Genomic DNA, 24,322 nt, shown 5'->3' with positions numbered 1-24,322 from the left:
ATCATTTTAAGTCTAGAATTAAGTATCTGTCATTTCTATTATTTTTAAACCGTATTATTGTTTATATTTTAAAGTAGATTATTAAAAAAAATTAAAAATAAAAAATTACAAAAATAACTGCAAAAATTCAATTTTTCAGGAGAGCGAAATATCGTGATTATGAACCAAATTTTTAGCTACAGAACTCATATTTGCACAATTGGTTATTATTTACAGATAATTTTATGTATGTTACAACATTTAAGTAATTTGTACAAATAACGTAAATATTCTAAAAATACTACTTGAACCAAAAATGGGACAGAAATAAATCAACTTATACTACTAGAACTAACTAATACTATTTGTAATTTATTTATTTTTGCACCACAACAGGCCAGTAGGCCCAATTACAGTGGTGAATTACATCACAGAACACCCAGGCTTGAGAAAAATCACATTTCAATTTTTGTGTTCTCACCGGAAATCGAACCCAGAACCTTTCGTGTGTGAGTCAAGCGTCTTGACCACTACACCACGGAGGCCGCCGTACATTGTACAACTCAATGAATGATATAAATGAGTCTACTTAAATTACTGATACCATCTTATACTTTTATTCGTGCCACTAAAAACATGTCACAAATGTGTATACTCATTTTATTTAAACCAAAGTTTAATAAGTACATTTTTAAAAAAAATATGTTTTGAGTAGTCATACAAGTGTTCTGTCAATACCATTACTGCAGTCATGTACAAGGAAAAAAATTGCATCTATGTTACAAAATGAACAAAAATGCAGTCATACTTTTATATCCGCCCATCAAAAAAATATAAAATTCAAGTTTATAGGAGTAAATTTTTAACGGCAGTTTATTTTAATTTATTATAGAAGGAAATGACAAGTAATACTTCAATCCATAAAATGTAAGTATACATTGACTGGCTTTATCACTATTCCAACGTGTTTTCAATGATATGATGAATGAGAATGAATATTAAAAATTAAGGATAAAGGATTAAAAATTATCTACATGATCATAATTAAAGAGTTTGATTTTTATTTGAAGGACATTTTAAAATGGTTAAAGTTTTTCTTGGTAGATACAAATCTTTTGCAATGATATTAAAATGATCTATTATTTATAAAACAATTAAAAATTATTCTACACCGTCAATTAAAAAACAAGAATCGCTCAATTAAAAATTATGTTTGTAGGGTTGAGTACCAATGGGTTTTCTCAATATTTTCTCAAACAAGCAACTACAAAACATGTTTTCTTTTATTCATAAAATAAAAGACTAGAAAATGTTTTTTTTTATAAATTTCCCTATAACTCAAGCTTGACTAAAGTCTTTTTGCTCTCCAAGCAATATTTTTGTTATTTCTTCCTCGTCACCAAATGCTATGCAATCAAATTGGCTAACGCTTTTACGAACAGACGTAGCGAGCTTTTCAATGACCGGAGCAAATACGCTGTAAGGCTTTGACGACCAAGCTTTGTGGTAAAAGCTCTTTGATAAAGTTAACGTAAACTACCTATTTTTAGGTTTATTTATCTCTTACATTTTTATTTGAACGATTTAACATTATTCCATCTCCCTTTTCTTCCTTATTATTTTAGAATACTTCAATCAAATCAAAAATAATCATAAAATATTTAAGATATTATAAATATTGTACACGGCAAATTCATAAGAAACCCCGTCAAGTGCAAGGTGCGCGCTGTCATAAGGTTCCTTCTCGCGGAAGGAAAAACTCAGACTAAAATTTTTGCACGGATCAAAACTGTTTATGACAAAGGTGCTATGAACCGAACAAACGTATTTAGGTCTTAGGCCTGGGACAAAAATGCAGTCATTACAGTGGCGAAATACTAGTTCTCCATCAGCCTAAAAATCAAAACATCGATTTCGGCCAAAAAATCATAGCATCCGTGTTTTGAGACTGAAAGGGGATAATTTCGATTGATTATTTGCCTCAGAGGAACGTGATTACTGCAACACGATACTTGAGACCCTGCAAAAGTTCAAAAGAGCGATTCAAATAAAAAAAGGGAATGTTGACAAAGGGAGTGTGTTTGTTGCACGACAACGCCCGACCGCACACGACTAACGCCACCAAGGCGCGTTTGAAATCGTTTGGTTGAGACATTTTGAACCACCTTACATACTCTCCTAAATTCAAATATCATATTTTTACCTTCCTGAAGACTCACATTGATGGAAAAACCGATGGAAAGGTGAAACAAGAGGTCTTGAAGTGGACGAAGGAGATGGCGGAAGAGTTTTATGAGGAGGGCATAAAGCTTGTGCCATGACTTACAACCTGCATAGAACGGGAAGGCGACTACGTAGAAAAAAAAGTAATATACGAGTTTATTATATAAAAAGAATAAACATTAATTATTTTTTATTTCTATTTTTTTTAAATACAAAAATTGAGTACTCTTACTTTCTGGATATGCCTCGTTTTATATAGTAAAAATACGCAGACATAAAAAAGAAAGCGTTAAACTACAAATAAAATAATATGTTAATATTTGACATGAATGGAGCACTAATTTGAATCGCAGATTACATTTATTTTTATTCGTAAAATAATTGAACGGTAAAATAATAAATAATATCTTTTTTATCTTCACCAGCGAAACTATACAATTTAACGAAAAAAACTGTATTTTGGCTCATTGTTTATAAATTGTACAATAATTTAAATTAAGAAATTGAAAGCCTAGAAATATTTTGAATCAATTTATGAAATAATATTTTCACATGTTTAAATTTAAAATGTTATATAATTAAATTTTCAAATTGTTTCTTTTGGTGTTTTTGACTAAATTCTGACCTTAATAAATTATAAAAGAGTTAAAGCAAAACAGGTTTTTATTTATATGTTTATTATCGAAAAGCTGTTTTAAAAACGGTTACACCGAAAAAAACGGTAAAAATTTACATTTTTTTTGGCTAAATAAACTTTTGACTGTTAGTGTAAGCACTTAAAAAAAGTTATCTCTAATATAATACAAACAAAATGGTTTTAAGTTGATAAAGTTTAAATAAATATTTTTATGGTTTGAAATTTAAAAACGTCTACGATAGAGATTTTAAAAAAAGATTCATAAATCATGTTTAACAAACAAGTTTATTATTTCATAAGTTAAACATATTTAGGCGAAATATGAAAAAGAAAAAAAACGTAATGATTTATTACATAAAAAAAACCCTTTGTGCTCTGAACGGGATATGCCAATTTCATATGATAGTACTACTCATGATAAAATTACAAAGTTAAGGGATGGTTTATTTTATTATTTTTTTAATCTTTTTTACTGTTTAGTGGTTAGCAAAAGTACAAACCATAAGACTTATGGCATGAGTAGGTACTAAACTACTAAACAAATGATAAAAAGTATATCTTTTTTCCGTTATTTAAGAGTGTGGTCAATTTGTTAAACCTTTATTGAAAACGTCATTTACATTACATTATGCTTTTTATATACTTTTTTACATTTTTGTGTAAAAACGACTTAAATATTTGTTAACAAACAGAATGTCAACATAACGTGCCCAAACAATACTGCATGAACTTAGCCGTGACCAACTCGCAGCTCTCCTCCAGTAAAACGGTAGCTTGCGGGGGAGCTATGTGGGCACTTGCAACACTGGATACATGAAACTCCAGGTGACAGGCCTGCCAACACAGAGGCGAAACACGGCGCTAACGACTGAGAAGCGTAATTCAGACCTTTGATTACAATTGCCTTCTTAACGACGTTGGTACTCAGTTATAATACGTAAAATTGTTCCAATTTCCACGGCTAAGTTCAAACAGTATTTTGCGGTATTGGTTGAATTTTTATTAAATTATAGTCAAATAAGTTAATAATAAGACTCCAGACCATACACGTTGGTCTACATATTTGGTTTTATACACGCCACCATGCATTAAAATATTGGGAAAATAATAATACTATACAACTATCACAACCATACGAAACAGATTTTACAGCAACTTTAATCCCATTTACGAAAGATTTTGGCTTCGATTTCTAGTGAAAGAAAAATATAAGCTTTCATCTACTGGTTTCTCTGAGACTAAGTCTTTTTATTGCTCGGAGCCTATCCCGCCATCTTTTTAGTGATCTTTCGGGGGATGCTAACTAGTATTGCTATATTCACCACTCTTTTTGAATCTGCCCTCTATACGTGATCTCTCCAAAAACCCCTTCTTGATCTTTCCCGTTGCACGACATCTTCAACGTCGGAGATTCTTTTTATTTTTGAGTTTCTTACTCTGCCTCGGATTATCGCTCCGCAATGGGTCGAAGAGATTTTTGTTTAACTATGTAACTCCACCATTGCCGATCCTAAGCCAGGATGCAATAGAAGGAAGGTTTACATGAGAGATCAGCTGCCTGTCTCGAGTAAAAAAATGAGACTCATAATGTGGAAATAAATACAAAATTGTTATTTACGATTATTGGTGTTTTACGCTAGTTCACCATTTCGATTATAAACGATATTTACTGGACAAATATCTAAACTTCCATTTTTCTTTAATTTTTTTTTATTTATTTGTATTGTGATATCTATTCGCTGTACGTACGAGACTAAGCTTTGTGGATTATTTTATAAAAAGGGTGATGAATATCCATTTTTATGTGTTTTAGACTAATAATGGCATCTAGAGGCAGTAAACATGATCTGAGTTTTTCTTTAATAAAGGTTCTACTTTCCATCAAAATTAAATAAGAAAAAAATACGCACAGGAGATATCAAATTAATACTGAAAATAAAATGATAATTTAACATAAACTCAAATCATTTTAGATTAAAAAAAATAAATAAGGCTATTTTTTAAGTGTTAAGAAAAGTTGTTTCCGTTTTTTTATAAATTTAAAAATGAGCACCCATAGTAAAACAAAATCATAAAGGTTATACTTTCTTCGGAAGGAAATTTTCTGTTCTAAAATGTTTTGTATTTGTTTTAACGATATATATATATTATTTGATTAAATATCAAGCCTTCAAAATATAATATCATGTAGACGAAAGCAAGCAATGTAATTTCGACACCCCTTTCATTCACGTTCAATCGAGGGAATAAAAGAGAAAACATTATAGACGTTGTATAATTTATTGCGTTTTTTAAAATTGAGTTTTGTTGTTCTCATCATTTAGACAAAAATAGAAATAACTTGTGTTTACTTCCAGAGTAAGCCGATTTATTTACACATATACATTTATCTTAACGTCAAAGAGGTTTGAAGACTTAAAAGCGTTATTTCTCAAAACGTCCTTTTTTAAATTCACCTTGTATCCTATACCCTTCATATAACTAATCAAACCCTTTCAATGCTTTTATACATTGGCTTCTAACAGGTTAGACATTGTAGATTGCATTTTGACTGAGTTTACACTGACTTTATCCCTTTTTGTTACTAATTACAGATTTTTGTTCCATCTGTAACCATCGTAGATAAAACTTCGTTACACTTTTATCATCGATTGACGTAGTTTTTTAGCAATCACTACCAAAACGTGTTTATTGTGACTTAACTCGCTTTTCGTTTTCTTGAAAAAAATAGCACATAGGCAAAAAAAACGGATTACGGCGTGAAAAATGAGAACTCTTGTAAGTTTAATACTTTTTGTTGAAAACTAATTATAGATTTTACGGATTTTTCTTAATATATTCAAAGACACGGTCGGTAAACTAAGTATGCAAAACCTAGGCAAAGAAATTTTGGCCTCTTTACGTTTATTTTGTTCCGACAAACTTTTGATACATTTTTAGAAAAATATCTACTTTAATACTCTTTAAATAGTTTTATAGAATCTCAAAAATATGAACATAGGTCTCAAATCTTTTAATTCACAAAAATTAACGAAATAAAAAATGTCGTAATTTTAAAAAATTAAATGTAAAGTGCTTAATGCAATGACGTGTGTACAAACATTTTTTTTATTTTTAGGACTACAACAGGCCAGCAGGTAAAAAAACAGGTGTTAAATAGAATACAGAATATCCGGGATTGAGAAAACCATTTTTTCGTGTTCTCTTTTGGAATCGAACCCGGAACCCTCCGCGAGTGAGTCAAACGTCTTACCATTATACTGCAAAAACTACCGTGTTACAGAAAAAGTAAAGCGAACCTTTAAAGCAGACGCTTATTAAAATAAAAATTACTATATTCCGCGATGAAAGGTTTTTTATTTCCGTTAAAAATCGTTGTATTTTAAATACTCAAAAATTTTTACCATCGTTTTAATTGGAATATAAATTAATGATGGCTTCCATGGTGTAGTGGTCAAGATTTTTGACTCATACACGGAAGGTTCCGGGTTTGACTCCCATAGATAACACAAAAATTAAACATGATTTTTCTCAAGTCTGGGTGTTCTGTGATGTAATTCACCACTGAACTTGGACCATCTGGCCTGCTGTGGTGCAAAAAAAAATTGACTAGAAAAAACGTCTTTTTTGGGCAAGTCGATAACGTACGACTGATATTAACATTATTCAAATTTGGGAAAAACATAACAATAGCTCGTTGGTTTACGTGTGAGGACCAGATAGAGCGATAGCAATAAGTACATTTTATTGTCTATGTGCGCGGTACCCAATGCACCTATATAAGGAAGCGCAAAACATCATTCACCCTTCTTTGCCTTTATCACCATTCCTGTTAATAACTTTAAAAAAATACATTTTTAAGCCAATCGACATGCAAAAAAACGTCCTTATGGATTGGCATTAAAGATTCATTTACATCTGAACATAGCTTTAACCATCTCAAAAACTACTAAAAAATAAATAAGGTATGGTAAAAGACTGACCCAGGCAGACATGGCAAGTGTCGATTTTAAGCCAAGAGTGATAACACCGTTTGCTTCTTAAATACTTGCCTTCACTGAAGGAACACATCGACAGCCTCGTTCAGAAAGATTTTGTCAAATAAACCATTTGAGACCACTTCTTTGTTCAAATAATTTATGATTTGATTTATCCCATAATCAATTGAAAAATAATGCCGGTTTTTTATTTTCTGAATCTGTAATTTTGCTTCGTGCTTTGACAGTTTTACTCTCGTTAGAGCACCTTCCAATATTATTTGCATTATTTAACGTCAAATGCAAACTGGACTGTAACCTAAGATGTTAAAATTTATGCATATACAGGTGTAAAAAACAAATTTAGAAATCTGCATTAAAAACGAAAAATACATATACATAAAAACCTACCTACCTAAATAAAAGCGTTATTGAAAACCGTTTCCAAATCTTACAAAAACGGATTTTAATTATTATACTTGACACCGCAAACATGGCATTCTTTTTTGAGCTCGTGTAAGAAAATTTTTAATCTCACAATCAGCCAATCACACACAAGAGTTTCTTTGAAAACAAAATGGTCGCTTTATACATTTGGAAGTTAGTTGTCATTTTTTGAGAGCGAAGTTTCAGTTGAAATATTGTATGAATTAGGGTGTTTTAAGTACAAAAAGTGACAGTTGATTAATATGAATATCCATCTTACTACAGTAATAAATAAAATGACTGAAGAAGTGCTAAGAAATATGCAAAATAGTAATATAAGGATTGATAAAATAAAAAGGTAGGTAATGACAAGTACTTTTTATCTTGGCTTACAAAAAAACATGATTGTGCATCTTTTTTAAAATTTAAAAATTGTCAAAAGCATGTCACATTTGATGATGTTTTGATTTTGTTATACGTCGTTATAATACGAAATAAATACGGTTGCATTTGTTTAACGTATGACGCAAATTTAGATATCTCCATCTAGTAATATGCAATATTATAAAATGTCCTTTCTCGTGATTGTGCAAAATTAGATTTCTTCTCATTTTTGTAGTATAAATAGCAATGTTTGTTTTTAAATTGTTCATTAAAAGAATTATTTTTTTAATGTGTTTTTTTCTATTGCACGTGTTTAAAGTTTTTTTAACCATGAATCCATGTTTTTCAAAATGGTATAAACATATTTTTTTAGGTTATAAGTTTTTTGCAAATATCTCAGTAACTCCTTCAATGGAGATTTTTTAGTTTGTTTGCCTGAGAGTATTATTATAGAGTAATATTATACTCTTGTACTTTAATATTTTTTTTAAATATAATAGATTTTAGTTTGTATTTGCAACGGGTATTTATTTCCTATATCCCAAACAAATAAAAAAAATCGTCCTTTGAAACCTAATGTTCGTTCAATATAAACAAATATCAATATATTAATATGAATAAAAACTATAAAAAAAGCAACAAAAATTTTAAAAGATTATCTTTAAAAAAATATGTTTTACAACTGCCTAATTTAATTGAATTAGATTTCAGAGGTTGATTGAAAAATGTTCCAAAGATCTTTAACTAATGAAAATTACCAATTTAATTTTGTGTGTGTAAAATTACTGCATTTATCTTGTGAAAAATAAACTGTCATCGTAAGTATAAAATATCTATTTATTTTCCTTGAGGTTGAAAAAGAAATTAAAATTGTCTTATATTCAATATGTTATATATTTCGAAACCAGTATTTTATTCTTAAAATCTAAAGTTAGAAGTCTATGAACGTGTAATTAGTCTGGGTTTTTGTATTGATCAAAATCTACAGTATTGCACAACAATGCTGTAAAACTGACATTAACGTAGTTGAATTTTATATTTTACATATTTTTTATTGGCGTTATTGCAAGAAATCTTGTACTTTAAAATATATAAACATACAAACTTTAATATCATAAAAATAATTATTGTTTTAAAAATGGAATCCTCACAGTCTTTATTTACCCAGCTTTTACCAGCGTAGATACTTAGCAACATACGGACGTTTTTAGAATAAAATAATTCAACGTATTACGATAATCTTATAAAATCCTTAAACCCAGCGTGAGTGAGGTTGGTTGTAAAAACCCGTGTAATTTGCACCCCCTTGTCAAGAGCTCCACCTAAATATGCCAAACTGAGTTGATCGAAATAGAAGACGAGTGATATCCAAATCCACAAATTTGGAAAAGCTAATGACAGGTTTATCGCTTTGTAACATTGACAAAAATGGTAAATTTACCAAAAAATATTTTTATTAAAAAAAAATGAATATAATAAGTAATGGAATTTTATTATTGTTGTCTGAAAGGCGTGTTAGCAAAGTACAACTGGGTAAACACATGCGTTAGAGTAATAGGTTTATAATATATGTTGTCAGCCTCGTGGTGTAATGGTCAGCGCGTTAGCCTGCCTTGCAAGAGGCCCCGGGATTGATTCCCGACATGTTTGATATGAAATATTTATTTAAAGGGGTGTTTTCACATTAAAACATTTCGTAATCCCTGGACTGGTACCTGAAGCGTAAGACTGGTCATCTTATATTCATGTAACAAAAATGATCAAGATGCGCTGCGATTGGTGTACCAATGCAGTGCCCTATGCACCGTTTGGGCGGAAAGGGAATGATGATGATGATAAAATATGTATTGTTCAATAATGTTTTGAATATGTCCAAATATTTGTAGGCAGGCTGGATTTCCTCGCGTGTAAAGTGGCCACTTCAACCAGCCAATGACAGGTCTTAAGCCCTGTAAATACCAAGACTTCCATACTTCTTTCTCAAAAATGTTTGTTCTCTTTGTTGCAACAAATTAAGATCTAAATAAACTTCAGTTAAATGTACGTAAATACCAAAGTATAACCATCTGTAAATGTAAAAACGTCGTTTGTCGGCATTTAAAAGGATGTTATTAAACTGAAATAATTCATAGTCCCTGGACTGGCACCTGAAGCGTACGACTGATCATCATACATTCATGTAACAAAAAAAACAAGATTCCTTGTGATTGGTGTACCAATTCAGTGCCTCATGCACCATAAGGTGCAGAAAGGGGAATGGTAAATATAAAAACCAGATTAAATTAACATATTCTTATTAAATTAACAGCTTTGATTTGATAAGATTGCCCCAAATAAATGATCTTGATATTTTGTTTGATAAGAAACTAAAGTTTACTTATTATATTTATCAGATAGCTAATGATAATATTATGAAGATGTTAAGATTTATTTTTAGAGTAGCGTCAAATTTTTAAAATGCATCGTTATTTTCATTTAAAATACTAAAATGGATGCCCCCTCCGCTCCGTAGATGCGCTAGAAGTCAAGAATGATTTTTCTGTAACAATAATTATTCACGAACCAACTTTGAAATGCACTCACCTATAACTGCAATGAAATACACTCATCTCTTATCTCACCTAGATTCATAGGTTTATCATTTAATCAAAAATTTTACATTTTCAGTACAAATTTATCTGTTAAGGAATTAAAATCAAGTCTTACTCGGTATTTTTTTGACAAATAATGTTTTTTTTTTTTTTTTAATATCATTTAATCAAACTTTGTTTAATTGAAAACGTATTTTTGCTTTTAACTTGTAGTACAGTTTGTAAAATGAACATTGGCGGATTTATTGCAAAATTGTAATTTCTTCCAACTAACTGACAAAATAAAGTCGTTATTTAGATAATTTAAGTTTTCATATTGCTCTCAAAATCATATTATTTAAAAAGTTTTGTTATTGTATTCTTTTAATTTTTTATTATCACTAAGTTGACTACAAATTGCTTTATTTCAATATTCAGTCACTCTTAACTTTACTTTGTTATAAATATTTTTATTTAAAACATAAAATTTTCTCACCCTGTTATTTTTTGTTAACGGGTGTCATGTTTTTTTATATTTTTTTTGTTGGTTTTTGTAGGTTATTTTCTTTAATTGTCTAGTTTTCACTATAATATTATATTTCATATTATGTACAACATTATACATTGTTCTCTATTATGTATATTTCTGTCAATTATTTTTTTGTAAAAGAATCTTTGAACCGTTAATGAACAAATAAATAAATATGGAACAATGATTCCATAAACTAAATATGATAATTTTTATCCACAAAAACACAAAAAGGTTATTTCATATGCATTTACCAAGTATTAATTTTACTTGAACCAAAAATATTATTTTATCTGGTGACATTTGTTACTAAATATGATGACATATCTATTATTTATACCACAGTAGGGTTGACTCTTAAAAGACTGTGGTAAATAATCTTTTTGCGTTCGGTGATGTAACATCGTGTTACTACTTGTAAAAGACGGAATATTCTAAAGTTCAAACATTTGAAAAAAAAAACATGGAGACATATTGTTTAATAATTCCTTTTCCATAATTTATGTTATTGAACATATATAATTTAGCCCTGTTGTAGCAAAATAAATTAAAAATCACAAATCCACCGCTTATGTTACGCGCGTGCGCCCCCTATCACTGTCATCAACTGACTGAATACTGAATCAATTTTAGACAACACACGCCGCAGAACAGCGTCTCTGTCTTCCTTGTTATGTCTTCTATTTTCGTGCTCTCTCTTGTATATAGTACTTGTATCTGTATAGATGTGTTGCTGAATTAGCGGACATTAATTCTCCGCGTAGCATGGAAAAATATTTTTTGTATCCACATTTAGCAAAGTTATACAAATTTTACTATCCAAATCGGTTATGAAAACCTATATATAAAGATTACAAAAAATACGAATTTATCATTTAAAAAAATAAGAGAGACATATCAAGTCTTGTGTCCCATGTCAACTAGTGCGACATCACAGCCACACAAAAGTTAAAGATTGCACGAATTTATACGTTTGTCATAAAACTTTTATGCCATCAAATACGTGTCAAAATAACGCAATTATCATAAACCGGAAATAAAATATATTTAAAACACAATTACCTTTACTTAACACCTAACCTTTTTTTCTAAAGTTTTTTGTCACCAAAAACTTGTTAAATGTATTTCTTGGAACGGGATTCATTATGACGGGATATGCTATGAGAAATTAATTATTACCTTATAACATTTCATTTTAATTATGAAATTCTAAACGAACAATAATAGTTATTTAAAGGCTCTGCTCGTTTGGTCTACGTAGGCTTAGCACGTGTTTTTACTTAATATAATACAATTCAGAAGGTGTGTACCCGAGTTAAGAAAACTTATTTTCTTTATCTTAGTTGAATAAAAAATAAAATGTAAAAATAAACGTGTTCATTCAAGTTCACGTGAAAATATTTCATAATTAAAATCAAACCAACTGATTTCTTACCAACTACGTGCTCCTTTATTAAGGTATAATTTAGAAATAAGTACTGTCCTGTATTTTTAATGTATGTGTCTACCTAAATCTTATGCATATTGAAGTTATAAATTGAGTATGTCTAGTATAAAGATTTTGTTCTGTTTGTTGAGGTATATTATAAATAACTACCAATTTAATGCTTACGTTTTATAAAATATAATTTTTTGTTTTAGTTTTAACCAAAAACACAAGAAGAACCGAATTTCATAAAAAAGATAAACAATTTTTGACTGAAATCTTTTGATGTTAAAATTTGGTCTTATACAGGGTGTATAGAAGTAGTTGGTGGGCTTGTGGACACAATATAAGTTCGCAAGCTCGTGACTAAGGGCGAGAAAATTACAAAGGCAAAATGCGGTGATTTTAGGGGCTTTCAAATAATACCGATGTTTTCTCTTCCCACAACTAGAAAGACACACCCATGAGGCATCTGTTGCCGTCACACACGTGACGAGGGTCACTTTGTCTCCTGCTCTACTGTCAACGTCAAGATGCCGACTATTTTATACTAGTATGTATATAAATAAAAATACGGGGTTGTGCTAGTTTCCATTTTAAAATTCTGCTATTTATTGTGCACATACTGTTTAAATAGATAGATATTTAATAAAAGCAAATAACAATTTTTTAACAGAAGTGTTCTGTTAAATAGAAGATGTTATTTTTTTAAATTAATTTTTTTTCTTATTTCACAACCTGAAATAATCAAGCGCATTTCCTTTTACGACCCATTTTTATGTTTTTTTTTTTTACAAATTAAAATATTAATAATACGTATATAGTTTTAATCCAATTGTATTTTAAAAAATTACCAGTAGCCGCGTTTTATCGTGACCAACATCACCAGACTGATGGGACGGTCGCTGGTAAAAAATATTTAATAATAGTGGAATAAAACTTTAAACGTATTTATTATTATAATTAAAATGCAGTTCCACTAAGAGATAATGTCAGAAAAATTTAACCGCCGAGAATGACTACGTACAAAAAACAAAACTAACCTTGTGGCTTTTGTCACAACCTCGAGATGTTAAAGTAACCTTATCCTACTCTCCCTTGGGGTACAACGTGAGTCTTAATCACCCATCTTTAATGAATTACATTGGCTAAACGTATAGTAATATAATCAATATTGTGTAAACAATGTACTTATTATTATTATTTTGAAGATTGAGTGATTTTACCATGTCGTAAGGATAATTCATTGTAGCGCTTGATATTTTCAGATACATTAGGAACTCAAAAGTTTTATAAATATTATTTCCTTTAAAAATATAAAATATGAAATTTAATCATATGTTGATTCATAACATTGGTCTGAATTTATTATGTAATTGAAAATATATTGATCCTGTTCCAAGAGTTTCTTAAGTAACATTACAACTAATAACTATTATTATTTTATTTTAATGTTGAATTATTAAATGTGTTATGTTGTTACAAGATTATTTTATTCAAGTATTGAACCTCACTCCGGTAACGGATCATCCCAAATATTATCTGGTATTTGTTATATTTATAATTACATAGTTTCGTGTTAATAATTATTGGTAACCAGTGAGACTAAACTAAGGTTTATACTGTTGTTTTTTACATTTTTTCATGATTGTTTGGGTCTTATATGCTTATTGTAGCATTAACATATATCTATGTATTTGATCAACATCGTGTATCAATAATCAATCCTGTTATTTATAAGTGCACTTACAACTGCCCAGGTTTCTACATGTTCAAATGTCAACATTCATCTATAAAAGAGATGTGTATATTAATCTCGTATTCTGTGGTTTTCTCTATATTCAAACGTATAGATTAAATATGTTCTAAGATTCCAAAACCCTTGCGAAAACCAGCCTGTTCAACAAGTTGGTAGAAGTCAAATTTTGGAATACTGCGGTTTGTCAATATCTTTGTCATCAGTTTGTATAAATGAGGGAGTAACCTGTTATATAGATAATTTGCTGGATTAACCCGTTGATTTTTTTAAATAACAGTTTCATTTTGTCATTCTTCCAAATATCTGGTACTACTTATTAACAATTTTCTAAGCATGCATTGAACAATATTTTTATGACCTTTTTTTAATTCAATTCCTCAAATTTTCAGTCCATCAGTATTTAACCCGTCTTTTCCAGGAGCTTTTTTGTTTTTCATGATTTTTAAAGCTGTGTTTATTTTGTTTTGGTCTACTTGTGTTATTTTTCTGATCCCGTATTCAATAAAGTATTGTTCTCACTTTCAAGCCTTTTTAGGCTGGAGAAGTATAGTTCTTTGTAGATTTTTTTCACGGTTTTGGCTATGTACTTTTTATCTGTTATGATTTTACATTTTTTTATTTTTTGTCATTATTGTATTCTATTTGTTGTACCACAAATTTAATGTTATAAATATCTTATACATATTATATACGCAAGGAATGAAAAAAAGTGCACGTTACCATCCTAATTTTGATTTGTAGGTTAAGCTTCTGACTGGTTCGATTTAAATTAGTTAAAAATAGATACACATTTTTCTCATACCCATGATCTTATTTTCTTTAAAGTGCAGCCAACGGTGTACAAGACACTGCATAAGTACACTAAATGCAGTGTACTTCCATAGTTTAATACATGAAGGTAAGGTGACTAGTCGTACTCTTTGTGTGCAAGTGCAAAGATAAGGCAATATTGCAGTGCCTTAATTTAAATTTAAAAAATGCTGCCAGGTTTTCTTGTAGTTGAATTTCAAAACAGTATGTGAACACGCTAATTATTACACTACCGAGAATGGGTTTTTCCCACTCAATTTTCTTTTTGAGGATGTTTAGCTGAAATATTTTTTTATTTGTAGGAATAAGTTAAATAATTTATTTACAATGATAAAAATGACCCTGTATTTACCGATTAAACTTTTTATCTGATCCTTTTTAGATAAAAGATAGATTAAGCGTTTGTATTGGGTTTATTGAGAGATTTACCTTTTATCTCCCCCGAGATGGAAAGAGTTTTAAAATTTATCCAAGTTAGGAACCGACCACAATTTTACCATCCGATTTGCTTTAAGTCGATCCTCACGCACACAATAATTGTATTCTGAATAGCACAATTGTTTCTGAAGCTTCATATTAGAGTTTTACGTTCGTTCTTATTATTTGCAATTAAAAATCGATTAAAACAAAAAAAAAATGCAAGTATGGACAAACAAATGGATAATTATACAATGATGAAATTGTGTGTTGTAATTTTTAAATAAATAAATAAACTTGACTTATTAAATAAATAAAAAACAAGACCGCAACATAAAAGATATCGTAAGATGGCACGTGAAAGGGCGATGATCACACGGAGAGAATGGATACCGACAATCTTCCACTCGTGGTTATATACAATATACCGGAGGGTAGTCGCTAACCTCTAAGACTTTCAAAAAGGTGCTGATACAGTTGGAGTTTGATGTCCCGGAAGACTCTTTGTTATAAATAGATTCCCGGATCTACTGAAAGATTAAAAACAAAAAAACAATTATTCCATCTTTGTTTGGTAAGATGCGGAGCCGTGGAAAAGGTGAGTAATTAACGTAGTTCTAACTGTTCAACAGGAAAGGCAAAAGTTTGCCCCGTTCCGCGCCATATCATATAAAATTGTACAAAATTCAGGAAACCGGGACTGTCAAAAACATTATTGGATATTTTGAATTCTTCTCTCTCCTGGCCGTATGTCCTATTGACTTGTTGTCAGTCCTTCCATTATTCAGTTTTCATTTTTTAATAGAAGATTATTTGTTTTGTTTATTTTTTTAAGGCTTATTTCAAACTGGCGCCAAGACAGTAACCCCTTTTGCTAACTCGGACTTAGGATGCCACCGTTGAGTATTGTTTCTTTGCTGCCATTTTTAAAACAATGCCCTGCAGGACGCCGCTGTCTCCCAGCGGCCCAATGCCCAAGGTATGTTCAGGAGTCCTTAGATAATATTTGTGCCTCTTCTGCCTGTTTGGTCGTACAGATACATTTCATTTGCGCTATCATAGTCGTTGATATCTTTACCCGAAGTCCTGGATAAGGAATTACGTAAGACCCCGCAATACTAGGTCCTCATCCAAGCTAAGTCACCGAAGCACTTCGGTCTAATGAAATGAAGGGCGCCCACTCTCATGACGTGGACGCGCTGAATGATAGTTACTCTAGTGGTAACTGAGATCGTGGTTCATTCCTCCGAGAACCGGGTTAATGGTCTCGTTCAGGTATTACAGTCATATATATTATGTTGCTCAGTTTACGTTTGTGATTTTGTTGCTATTTGGTCGCTTTATTACTGCCATAACATCGAGTATCTTGATTTCGTGTCTTACATTTTACTAGTACATGCATTTTTCCTCCCAACTCCACGCTATCGCGACATTAAATCAGTGCTGTTCAACGTGTCACAGCAACAGTAGAGCAATGTCATGTAACGTCCTCTCGCAACCGTATTTTATAAAAAGAAAGAAAAATCGCAGAAAGCTCTTAATTTTATGAAACAGTTTTATAAACACGACCACGATAATTGGTTGAGCCGATAATTTGTTTCGATGTATTCAGCCAAAATAATAATGCCTTAGTAGATACTGGCAAATTTTGGTTTTGTGAGGTTACTACGCCTGACAAGACATTTGTCTGTTTGGCTACACTGTTTGGCCCGCGCTCTCCCCATCGTTTTTTTTGACGAGTTATGTTTGGACGCATTTCAAATTGTTGAAAGGTATTTCGGCTATTTGCCGTTTATTATAACTTCGTTTAAACTATTATCATCAATTCACCGCAAATTAATCATTATCTGCCGCCCTAGACAACGTTGTGTTCCTGCAGTGTTCCGGATCACAGTTTTTCCTGATTGCATGAGCTGATTGCCGACAAGAAGGAAGTCTCAACACCAAGTTAGTCAGTGTTATTACATGTTGATTTCTCTGGTCCGAGTACATCTTAAATAAATTGTTGGCTGCATAATCCTTTGTCAGCTTGTATTGTCTGTTTAGAGAAATCAATTTAATTGTCTACTATTTAATTTATTTTTAAAATGCAAGGTGAATTCTATTAACACGGATTCACTAACAACCTTAATTACATTTTTCTATTTTAGTCTTATTTTAGCTGGGGTATTCTTGGTATCACCGTTAGAAACTCGTGAATTTCTTTCATACACAAGTTGAAAAAGGTTAATTATACATTTTTCACCCTGGAATGAGCCTATGGGCTAAACTAGTCGAGGTTTTATTTACAAACAAACGTAAAATTGGAACAATAAAATTACTTAAAAAAAAAAATCTACTTGGTTTTTCTATTGAATCCAAGCGTAAGCAATTTGTTCAATAAAACTCTTTTGAACGTTTGATAATGGAAGACGTTAAGCGCCTTAAGATCCCAACATAATTCACAAAAACAGATTAATTAAATAAATAAATACGAGTAGTACGAACATAGATTAATTATAACAGTGTTGTCATTAGCGCCCCTATATTTATCCCAAGACCGCACATTTTTACTCATTACGGTTGTACTTAAATGTAAAAGAATTATACTGGCAAGATTAATTATGCTCTGTTTAACTTTTTTCAATTACTGCGCTAATGGTCAGAGAAGAAAGAAAAGAAAAATTCTTGGCCGTTTATTTTTTGTACTATCGTCGCCTTAATTCGAATTCAACGCAAAAGTTTTTTTTTCTGTATTTTAGATTATAGTAACATATTTTTTACCGTACAAAATAGCATATATCTTTACGAATGAAAAATTTGTTTGTAGAAAAGAGGTAAAATTCATATTCCGAATAACGCATATTGTAAAAAAGATCGAAATGTTTATTTTAGGGGTGACACCGTGTATTGGATTTGTTTCGGCTACCATTGCAGGAACCATCTTCAAAGTGAACTGTGTGTGTTTTGTAAAAAAAAAAAAGTTTAATTACTAGTAATTTGTACCGTGTCGCAGTCGGCAGTAGGTACATTTCTATTTGTTTTTGTATTATGTAGTGCTGGAAACTATGCTAAGTTTAATTTAAGCCAATCTTCTTTTTTTATGTTATTTGGGTGTCTGCGTATTTCAATTGGCTCTTCTATAATTCACAATTCATTACTGGGTTAATGTAAAACTTAAGGTTTGATAACGAAAACGTTTCCGGTGTCTATAAAGTATTTCGCTATTACGGATTTGTCAGGGTGCCCAAGTTTACACGTTCATTGTGTTCGTCAATCGTTAAGAAGATGTTTATTCCTTGGAATCAGCGTAAGTTAGAAGGTGGTCAGTAGTACAGTTGTTTGAATAAAACACTTTAAATCATTTTTACCTTAAAGGCAAAATATAAATTTAAAAAAAAACCTTTGTTACATTACAACGGAGATGAAGAACATTTTATATAAGGGAATATTGAAGTCTATACATGTACAGGGCTCGTGACACTGTGTAACATTTACCATTCTGCCTTCACATTTCATGACTTACATTGAATTCAAATTAATGCGACGCTAGTGTGTTTAAAGTGTTCCGCATTTAGTTGAGTACTAAAATAACACTTCGGAGGAGATTATGCAAACAAAAACGGCATATTTTATTGCAAATATAATGCCGTTTTGTGCAAATTGACTCTTTTGCGTGCAATAAAACCAGCTTATTGTAAAATATGTAAAAAAAAGTCAAGACAATGAAAATATTTTACCCAACATATTTAAGTTAGTAATAACTCAAAGATTCTATAGAAAAATAAATCGGTATCATTTTTATTTTTTTTGTCCAGGCAGATAAAGAATACAGTTCTCGGTCTGAAATAAAACCAGAATCCTAAACTCAAAAGCGGCTTTTAGGAGAAATCCTGAAAACGAAAGCTAGTGGAAAAACGTCCGCCTCCTAGAATGGTTGATGGTACGTTCGCCTATCATGCTTGAGGTCCCGGGTTCAATTCCTGGGAAGGTAATAATGAAATGTTTTTTTCAATTGTGATTTCACACAGACGTACTTCATTGTTCTTTGACTGGCACCCGAAGCGTCAAACTAATCACCTTCATCATCATCATCATGTCCTTTTTGTACCTAATGGTGCATAAGGCTTTATATCGGTTCCCTAATTGCACCGTAAATTGTTTTTTATGTTACATGAAGGTAAGACCATCAGTTACGCTTCAGGTGCCAGTCATGGGCCTATTTAATATTCTAGTCGAAACACACCCATTAAAAAAATATTTCAATTATAAAAATGACCTATTACGTAGTAAAAGCGCTGACCACGAGGTCGACAAATCAATACTTTTCACTTTACCTACCTGTAACATATGATCGAGATAAGCTGCATTTGATTTGGCGATGCAGTGCCCTTTGCACCTTTGGGAGCGGTGATGATGATTCTGAAATATGTTTATCATCATCATTCCATGTCGCTTCCAAATAGTATACGGTGTCCACAAAGATCCTCAAGGCTACCCTGTCGGCTCCCAGCTCCTGTGCGTCCTCCTAAGTCAGGTTCGCCTTCCGCAGTTCTGACATAATTTGCTTAGTTTATTAACCTTAACTGTAAAATTTAAATTGGCACATATAAACTCACTCACAGACCATCTCTACGTGAGATTTTTTGTTCTTCTAATATTTAAAAAATCTTATTTAAAATGTTTTGCTTGTGTACAAAATTTTCTTATGCATATGCCTATTCTGTGTACAACGTTCTTGGTTCGATTCCCAAAGATCAGACAGATCACTATACTTTCCTGTAACAGACGGTCGAGATACGCTGCATTTACTTTTACATTACATTGGCCTATGCATTATTGGGTGCAGACATGGGGTTGATGGTAAATATAATATTTTTATATTTTGCATAAAATAATTTTAGTATTAGAACAAAATTTAACAAACAACAAAAACAATAAAATAAATTTAAACTTATACCTTCGATGCATATTAAAAGCTTATTTCAAGATACAAATATTCACAATTGTATTATTGATTGATAATTCTTAAATTAATTAATACATTGACGGTTTTGACGTTTACTATCGAATCTGCATTTCACGATATTTACAATAGAGCACAAACAAAGCTTGGTATTTTTTTATGAAGCTGTCAGATACTGTCGAATTGCCAAACATGTATGTATTCTCGTATATTAATTCAATTGTTTTAACTCTACCGTAAACCTCGTAAAATGCAGATAGTATACGTGGGGATCATCAATATATCGTTTAAATACTTCAAAGTTTCTTGATACTTTCAGAAATCTTCTGTAAATATATTGTTTCAAGTATTAAAACATGCAAACAAAAATGAACGGATTAAACAAAAAGCTTTTAAAACACAAACATTCCTTTATTATAATATTTCCACATCTTTGTGTATTATACTTTCTGTTTACAGTTTCATAATACGGATGAGCAGACCCTAGGATTGAAGATAAACAAGGAATCTTTAACAAAACAAAGAAACAAAGTAAATTAGGTCGGTGCCAATAAATGTTTTGTCAAAAGTCTTAAAACATAAGATACAGTACGATTTTCGATACGTTACATGTTGAGACCATGATAAAAAACTAGATGATATTGGCAAAGTATATAAACTACTGAAATCATATTTACTATACATTAGTTTACTGCACATTATTTGAAACATAAATCCCAACTCCATGGGACTAAAAGTCCAGTTTTCAGATGGAAAGAGCCATTATTTAAAACAGACACATAAGTATATCACCACAAATACTGGATCAGAAACACAAAAAATAATTTTAAAAACATATTTATGGCAATCAGTATGGTAAACGATAAACCCAAACATTCGGATAATCATCAAGAAGTTTCCCACTAAGGAAAATCCAATTCTTAATTCCTCTCTTGAAAATATTATTTTTCCTTGAGAGCTTAATACGCCCTTCCAAAATATTAAACACTCTCGGTGCGATAAATGAGAATTGTATCTGAGTAAATTTCTAATAAAAATATGTCAATCGAAGCTAAACTGGCAGTGCACCACGGAGTTTTAGTCCCAACATTTATGTATGGAAGTGAAACATGGAACTGGCAGAGGAAGGATGAAAGCCGAGTGAACGCGGTTGAAATGCGATCTCTTAGACAAATGTGTAGGAAATCAATGTATGACAGGGTTCCGAATGATGAAATCAGGCGAGAGTGTAAATCTGAGTCAAGTATAATTGATAAGATTAAGAAAGGGTCTCTGAGATGGTTTGGTCAAGTAGAACGAATGGACGACAAAAGAATGGTAAAACAAGTATATATGGCAAAAATGAACGGCAACGTGAGACGAGGACGACCAAGGTAGACGTAGCATGATCAGATAAACCAAAATCTTAAGTCTGGTCATGTCAAAAGGAGACAGAACCGAAGGGCATGTATGACAAGATGTATGAATGTGGAAGAGGCTAGGATTGTTTGCCAGGATAGACGTGTGTGACTGTCCATTCTCTCTGCCTACCCCTACGGGGAAATGGCGTGATGGGAGTAGTAGTAGTAGTAGTAGTATCTGAGTAAAAGTCTTATGGGTTTTGGGTATGACACAATTCGTGCTCTGGGAAAACTTCGTACGGACATTTTGCTGAGACCTCTCCTTATTGTTTGACCAAAGGCGATTCTTTTAAGCACAGTTGTCTCATATCTAGCACCTTTTTGAATTGGAACAACTGTTCTGATGGGTATGTTTATACCTAGCAAATCGAAAGCAAGATTTAAATTAAGAACAAAGTCAAATAATGACAAGTAATTTTGGAGTCCACTATTATGCGAGTATATATTATATATTAATGACTTATTGCTGTAAAATTTTAAAGAAAATTTATTATGTATGCTCATGAAATTGTAATATTTTATAAATATCAACTGGAACAGGATATTACAATGACATAAACAGACTACAAAGACAGCAAAACAAAACATCAAAGTCAGTATATGACATCCTTTATCTAACAGCAAATAAAAAACTCTTAAAACAAATTAAACAATTAAATATAACTCAACTCTTTTAACTTGAATCCTTTGATTCATTAATAAGCCACTGATGAAACTGTAGACAAAGAACACAAACTTGCAAAACAAAACACGAACAAAAAAATCTTAACATGGACACAATACGAGAATATCAAAAGAATAACATTCTAAAACAAGACAAGAACAGTCGAGACTAATAAACCAGAGACCGAAATTATACAAAAACAACCAGACGATACTAAAATTTGAAACGTAACGTGTAACGTTACAGCTTATATTACAATACATAGTATATAAACTAATTTTTATATTTATTTTACTTACATTTCCATTAACATCATTTCACAGTACACATAACATTTCTTTTTAAATTCATTAAAACTGTTTTCATTCTTCATACATACAAGCATGCGGTAACATGCGGTATTTTTTGATACAATACTCAATAGGCTAGATTTTTTTACCAATTTTTTTAAATATTTCAAACCTGTTTATCATTTTTTTATTATTTTTTTTTATTGTTCTGAACCCCCACACTAACCAGTCTGTACTATGCCTAGGTATTTAACATCAAGACATTGTAACAATACCAACAAATTAAGAATTTATGATTTTTCCCATTTCTGATTTACTGCGTTCTCTTAATTTTTATTTAACCTAGTATGTAAAGTATAATGTCAGTGTATCGCATAGTATAATAATATAGTACGATAAATTATAATCATTTTAAAAACTGTGTAATTTGTATAACTATATTGTTTTGTATTATTTTATAGTTTTGTAATAGAACATTGTTATATGTTATGTTAATATGTTGATGTTTTTTAAAGGCATTAGTGCTGTGTACACTCATAAAATGAAAGAAAATCATTTTAAAAACACACTGAAAACAATAAAACAAGACTCGGATTAATAATTTGATAAAATTACTATAATTATATTATTTAATTTTTAAAAATACTCTAGAGAAAATAAGGTTGCCAAAATAAATTAATCATTATTGTTATTCCTGTTTTTGCATCCAGTGGTGCATAGGGCACAGTATTTACAAACTAAATGCAGCGTCATCTGCGCTATTTCAAAAACGCAAACAGTGCTGCCGTTTAAACAAAATTAGTATATATTTCGCTTCAATCTTGGCAAGTATCGAAACCTCAAGAATAATGAGTGAACACACCAACCACCACACAACGAGGCGGACTTATCTCTACTCTTTTTTCTTATTTAAGGTTTTTAGATGAAAACGCTTGTCTAGGGTTCTGTTTCTATTTCACGCGCAGAACTGTATTCTTCATCTGCCCGGCATTTGTTCTGTGGATAAGTGGTAGTAGTTAATATAATTATTAATAATATATATATATTTTTTTTAAGTTTCAGATAACCAATGCAGAAATTAAAAAATAATGCAGTGAAAATAACATCACATTAAACACAACATTGTGGCATCTCAATATTCATGTAAGTCAAAGCTGAGGATATATGCATATTAGTATGCCACCACACCGAAATGTCGAACTGGCTTTTAAAAAAAACGATTTTGTTCATAAATAAAAAACCCAAAATAGAAGTTTCATTTTTACCACGTATATTTATTGTTCTAACTCCGTTTTGAACACTGGTAGGTATAACCACCTTTTAAAAGTAACACTAAAGTATTATTCAAATAATGTTTACTAATGTTTTGGGGAGAGTTGTATCAAAGCCTTTAAAATACCTGGAAACCGGGAGCGCAGAACTTCTAAGCAGGTAAGTTAAAAGAAAATAAAAGTTCACCGGGGGCAATGTGGCCCTTGAATAATGTATGTGAGGTCGTCGCTGCGAGATACAGAAGCGTCGTATGCTTTTCTTAAGGAAGATAAAGCCATCGAAAGCAGAAAGAAAGAAGTAGAATTTACAAACGTTGAAATTAGATTGGATTAATATCGATTTTCTCGGAGAAAAGCAATTTTGTGACGCTTTTCTTGAAGAAAATACAATGGAATTAAAAAAATTAATCACTCGCGGTCCTTGCAGAGAGATACAAAACTTGATTTCTTTTTACTGATAGATTTATAGCGTGACTGGTTTTAAAAAATGTATTATTCATTTATTAGAGAGAATTTTGTTTTAAAAATGCACCTTTCGCTCAAATGATCGAAAACTTTTATATTGATCTTTATTCTTTATGTAATTTAAGGCAATGTTTGAATGGTTGTCCTTGA

General features: G+C 31.0%; 1 long non-coding RNA gene across 1 annotated transcript in view; it reads left to right on the top strand.

Moving 5' to 3' along the window:
• The window catches only part of LOC148275649 (uncharacterized), a 116,044-nt gene extending 92,337 nt beyond the window's left edge, over positions 1–23,707 (top strand). The window contains exons 3-4 of the long non-coding RNA XR_015823969.1: positions 20,542–20,622; positions 23,499–23,707. This is a non-coding gene — a long non-coding RNA (uncharacterized LOC148275649). The remainder of the gene's footprint in view (positions 1–20,541; positions 20,623–23,498) is intronic.
• The last annotated feature ends 615 nt before the right edge of the window (positions 23,708–24,322 follow it).

Source organism: Micrasema longulum, unplaced genomic scaffold, assembly GCF_059751315.1.
Source record: "Micrasema longulum isolate JH-2025_06_02 unplaced genomic scaffold, ASM5975131v1 h1tg001368l, whole genome shotgun sequence".
Taxonomy (NCBI): domain Eukaryota; kingdom Metazoa; phylum Arthropoda; class Insecta; order Trichoptera; family Brachycentridae; genus Micrasema; species Micrasema longulum.
The sequence above is the reverse complement of the archived record's forward strand: the minus strand, read 5'-3'. Positions and strand labels throughout refer to the sequence as shown.